Source organism: Rhyacophila brunnea, unplaced genomic scaffold (assembly GCF_057557595.1).
Source record: "Rhyacophila brunnea isolate RB1 unplaced genomic scaffold, BYU_Rbru_1.0 scaffold_21, whole genome shotgun sequence".
Classification (NCBI taxonomy): domain Eukaryota; kingdom Metazoa; phylum Arthropoda; class Insecta; order Trichoptera; family Rhyacophilidae; genus Rhyacophila; species Rhyacophila brunnea.
The window spans coordinates 10,766,681-10,773,143 of record NW_028232871.1 but is presented as its reverse complement, the minus strand read 5'-3'; positions in this window follow the sequence as shown (position 1 = coordinate 10,773,143).

Genomic DNA, 6,463 nt, shown 5'->3' with positions numbered 1-6,463 from the left:
TTGCTGTCGGTACACTATCAATATCTATTGAAAATGGATCCCGTACTATTGCTAAACTTGTCTCAATTTTTCGGAAGTCATCAAATCTTTGTAAAAAATCGTCACTCAGAGCTTTAATAATTTTACCATATTCTTCAAATTTATATTCTGGTATATTCAGCAACTTAAAAGTTGGAAAGTGGTCCACGTTGTTATTCGATATTTGTCGAAGGAATGACTTGAGTTTTAATTGAAGTCCATTCAAACTTTTTACCATTAAAAAATTAAATACCTATGTAACTTTCTTTTTATGGAATTGTTTATTTGTTAATTTACACAAAAAAAAGTACCTACTTACCATATTATATTATTGTACACACGTTATAGGTACTACCCATGGAGGTATTAAATAAAAAGAGGGGCAAGGAATCGGCTTTATCATACAACTAAATGAAGCAGGCCAACAATAGCCGACAACTTACGAGAAATAGCGACGCGATAAAAAAAATTCAGGGCATCACGGAGGATTTACTTTGGTCATTATAAAGTACCCATATAATATAATGTTAACGTGGAAATTTCACCGCAAATTGATTACCAGCCTGCCTCACCATCAATGACATTATTAATGGACGACGCACTCAATACAGTAGCTAGCAAGTAAATTCGTGCATTCGCATGTATAGGTAGACGTCACGCAATTTCCATTATGCGATATCACGCATCGGGAATTTATAGCAATATGACCTTTATTGTAATGGCGTTAGAGCAGTGTTTCTAATGTCAATGTTCATTTGAGCGAACCCGTTCGAACCGAACCGTTCGGCAGACCCAACAAAAAGCATCAGGAATTTATAGCAATATCACCTTTATTGTAATGGTGTTAGAACAAATTATCCCATTCGGCAGACCCGACAATACAGTGAGTGTCATTTTCTTTTCCAGATGCTTCGTCCATATTATTACATACTTGCCTGCTTCACCATACTTTCATATAACCTGCCGCCCCTAGGTACTGCCTATGCAATTTAAGATTTGTTTTTTGTCTTATGACCACTTATTTAATTGTAGTATAAATACATAATCGAAGATGGTTTTATAAAATAATAATTTTACACACTGTTCCTTCACAATAATATGTTAACATACCTATATAAATGCGAAACCAGTCGCCGTAGACTTTGACACCAGATTTGATTTATGACTTAATGACGGCCAGACCATAAAAGACAATAAATACAATTCCAATATTGACAAACTTTAATGCAAATTATTATTATGATGCAGACATAAATATTAAAAATAACGTACGTATTATTTAAAATGTTTTTAAGTTTATCTCATATTTCTCCACATCTTAAAATTTTTACCTTCTTACAATAGTATCTAGTCTTACGACATTATTGTGATGTTCGACAGTTTTGATAGAAATAGAGAGGGACCGTGCGAGAGAGAGCGAGATGCAATATTGCTAAGCTAAAAACAGTTACGATAGCAACCGTAACAATAATCACATTTGCTTTGCATAATTTATGTGTACTAATGGAAATCGTAACTGCGAATGTTCAAGGTTAACTTATTCCACCATAATTATGAGCGCGATAGAGAACCATCTGGATTAAGTTGACAATAAACACTACCCATAGTTGCTAATTTATTTCAAGTTAATTAGGCGTATCTTGACCGTATTTTAAAATGGTTTCATTCTGAGACACTGCCTTTCTCGTAAATTTACCACCTGCTATATCACGGATTATTGTGTATGGCAGTGGTCTCCAACCTTTATGTTACTACGCCTCCCTTTAAAAAAAATCTAATCTTGGCGCCTCCCCCCCCTTTATTTCATTAAATAATACAGACACTTTTTTAACACACAAGTTTTTACTACTTACTTATATTAAATTCATTTTTTAATAAAAATTTTTTTCATGCGACGAATGAGCTTGTTTATTACCACAATCAATTTTAATAGAAGTCAACCAAATTCATCATCGTTCATTGACAAAAATTAATGGATTCTATCATGGGCTCCACATACTGAATAGGGCCCACAGGCCAGGATCTTTCACCCATATATTTAAAATATTTAATAGCCCCGAAACAAAGCAGCGCCGCAGGCGACTTTTTTTACTAATAATAAAATAATATGAAAAATGCATTAGCAAACTAACCAAGAACTCAGGAAATAGATTTTTGTTTGCTTCAATATGTAATTGACGCTTTACCGAAACAGAGCGTTTGCAAAAGCGCCATTTTTAAATTTCTCCGCTCCAAATATTTTTTAATAGGATTTAAATATATGTATTATGTATTATATATTAAAATAAACATTCATGCACTGAATTTTCACTGCTACGTTAAGATATGAAGTTTTATTTATTTGTAGATATTATGGTATAAAAATTAATTTATTAAAAAATTTTGGCGCCTCCCCTGGCAATAGATTGCGCCTCCCCTGGGAGGCGCGCCTCCCAGGTTGGAAACCGCTGGTGTATGGACACTGTACTGACGCAATCTGAGTTGCCGATATTGACCTCATCAAGATAGGCGCGTATCTAAGAGACTTAGTATGGTTCTGTATCATGCTCCTAGTTCGAGTAGCATTTGTTTCCCTGGAAACTACTTCTGATATGAATGTTAAGTTATGGAGGTCGGAAAGAAATCTTTACTTTACTCTCGTGGTGCAGTGCGTAATGCGCTGGCATGGCTCCCTCAAGGGGAGGGGGGGGGGTGGTAGGGCTTTAGCCTGGGGGCCCGGGTTTAGAGGCAGAGGCATAAACCCACATCACAAATTTTCTCCAATAGTAAAAAAGTCGCCTGCGGCGCTATTTTAATTGACAACTATTAATATTATTTATAAATATGTCTCTATGTGATATGATGATTGATATAATTAAATGATACATCATGTGCAGAAATTTATTTGAAGTATTTTTAGTATGTTTCCAGACTGATAAAAATGGCTATTTATCGAATATGTTGAAGGGTCGCATGTTACTTGACTACCACAAAAGGGATCGCGATCAGTGCTTCATAATAGAATGCCAAGTGCTGACAACTCAATAATTCAAGGAGATTTATTTTAAAATTCGAAAAATCGCTAAAAATACACGGAACGCCCGTAATTTGACCATTCGGAACCCTGGGGTTCCATTGGAGACTACCATTTAGGGAACACTAGTGTAGAACATCGCGCTGTCCTTAACTCTAGCGATATGTATGGGGACACGCCAAACATCCTAGCCAGGGGCCCGCTTCAGGATGTGGAGGCCATGGGCGCTGGCCATCTACCCGGGAGCTCTGGGTTCGATCCGGTGAGGACACAATATTATTTTTGTGATTTTCTCAAAGCCTGGGTGTTTGTGATTGCGGAAAATTACCTTGTACGAAAAAGCAAGGACATGGATATTATTAATAATAATAAATAATAAAAACGAAGAGACGCAGCGGAACGAATCAGCGAAAGATAAAGCAATTTATTTGATTATAATTTTGTAAATACAGTCGAACTCGGCTATTACGATCTCGGACATAGCGAGATCTCGGATGTAATGATGAAACATTCGTTGACATTTGGTTTATGATTTTCTCAATACATTTATTCACTGTGATAACGAGCAACTTATCGGATATACCGAGAAAAAATACTGTTAATGGGTCGATCGTTTAAAAACATTTCGACTCTAAGCAATAAAATCCGATCGGACAGGATGCCGCCGGGGGAAGGATTAAGTTTATGACAAGTGTCTAATTGTTGTTTTCGCCGACAAAAATGAAAAGTATCCACGCACGTGGTTGAAAATATTCAAGGTTTGTGAAGTCCGTACGTACCTACCTTTCAATACCATACAAGTTCTTTTGTAGTTTACGAAGGCCATGCTTATTTCAGGGATATTTACGATGGTTTTCAGATTTTTTATTTTCGATTTTTGTTGTTATGTGACCGCTCATTTAAAAATACATATTCTCTGATATAACGAGCAAATTCAGTCGGTCTCATCTTCCTCGTAATAACCAAGTTCGACTGTATGTAGATAAAATTAATATAAGTACATAATTGTAGCTGCAACTAGCAATTTCCCTCTCTGGTACAATCTCACCCCGCATCTTAAGCACATTGGATTAGGTACCTGGTACCTTCATATAAACTTAATAAAAGTCCAACCCGCATGATTTTAAGAATGCTTTAATACAATCATTCTTGGTTGAAAAGATTGTGAAAAGCTTTCATTTCATTTAAAATGATGTTAATTTTTATTGGCTTTGTGTTTAATAATATGTTCAGTTAAATTAAAACAAAGATAAGTATTATTTTTGTTGGTTTAAACGTCTGAAATAATTTCAATGAGCGAAAATTAATTATGATTTTTACATTTTGATTTAGTTAACTGATTAAATTTGCTTCATCGCCCTTGCAATGTCGACGAATTCGTATGTATACCTATTATAATGTGTCCTACGAAAATGAACCACGCTTATGGACGTGCAATAGTCTGTGTCATCATCATCATCAGCCGGGGTCAATCCACTGCTGGATGAATGCCTCCCCAAGCTTCTTCCAACTCTCTCGGTCCTGTGTTATTCGCTGCCACGTATTTCCCCCCAACTTTACCAGTTCGTCAATCCAGCGGCTTTTAGGGCGACCCTGTGGCCGTTTCTTGCCCCTTGGGTACCACTGGATGACAGCATTTGTCCAGCGGCCGTCCTTTCAGCGAGCAATATGCCCCGCCCATCTCCATTTCAGCTGTTTGGCAACGTCTATTACATCGCGTACTCCTGTCTGCTTCCTAACCCATTCGTTTCTCTTACGGTCCTTTCGCGTGATGCCCAACATACACCTCTCCATGCCTCGCTGTGCGACTCTTAGCCTTTGGACGTCTCTCGTGTTGAGGGCCCACGTCTCGCAGCCATACGTGAGCACGGGTAGCACACATTGGTTGAACACCCTACGCTTAATACATAATGGTAGGTCACTCTTAAAGATACCATTCAGAGGTCCGAAAGCACTCCATCCCAGCTTCGTTCTTCGAGCAATTTATTCTTCTTTATTATCTCGGACAGCAGGTGCCCATAGACGTAGCTGCTGACTTGCTCGAGTTGGGTGCCATTAATACAGATAATCTGTGTAACACACCAATATTAAATGAGCGTCAATGCATAAACCGAGAGCAGTTGTCAGTATTAGACGTATGACGTATTCTTGACACGTGTTTAAATTTATCCCGTATTCTGCCATACTCGAGATTGGTTGCCTGCTTCTGCTTACCCGTTAGATATTTCCATTTCCCATTATTTCTGAGTTCCCTGGTCAGCTGATACTACAAAAAACGCTGAGGTACCTAACCTGCCGACGTGAACAGAAATTTAATACTTTTCGCACCATCGTAAATCTGAATAAAATTGAAAGGAAGGCTTACAAATCTCTGAAGGGGCTGAAATTTCCTAGCTACACCACTGGTCATCTTTAAGTTTTTATTAATTTATTGGGATACCCACAGAAGATGAATTTGTTTTAACCTTTTATGGCAATAAAATATATCAGCTGCAGGCTTTGTTGTATCGCGGTGAGTCGAAAATAGTAATAAATGTCAAATTACAATACAATGTCTCAACATTCAACACCCATAATACCCAAAATGTCTCTTCATCTCAATTCTTTTCCTCCCACATCTCAATACCACGAATATAATATAAACAACAAAAAAAAAACATTATTATATTATTAGTGGATTCTACCTGCGAAACCATTTTCGGATGCCATCATATTAGTATTCTGAAATACCTGCCACGGTTTTTTTGAAGTTGTTTTAAAATAACCACAGTCATCTGACAGGTTGAAGTATTTTAGATTTTTTTTCAAAACAATCTATTATTTTATCTTACTCGTCAGCAGTAAGTAGAAAGAATCTCAAAAGTGGGTATTTATAGTTCAGCAAAGTATTCAGATTGGCAGTTGACGGGAATAGTGCTAAATTCCTGAAAAACAACAGGTAGGTATATTTTAATACAGGAAATATAACATTACTCACTACGAACGTACCTACCTACTATTATTCAGCAAATACCATGGTACCTATCGACTGTTTACTTATTTCTTTCTTTGTAACACTACAGCAGGGGATCATGTCCAATGACAGTCCAGGGCCCACTATATAGTCAGGCCGTGAGACGAAACTGTAAATAATTTCAATGCTAGTGCTCAGTGTTGTCAAATAATTTAATTTATTCAACGAATAATTCACAAGTTTTTGAGAATGTAAGATTCCATAATATTGAACATACATAACTTGAAAAGACCTCAGACATAGGTATCTCTATATATACCTACCCACTAGACAAAATCATATTTGAAAAAAATACGATAAAAAAATACGAATTTGATGAGCATTTCTTGTATGACCTACTAGTTTAAATTGTTGTAATTAGATAGGAGGCTCGTAGCATAATTGCTTAATGCACAGTTGGCGCGATACAAGTGGTTATA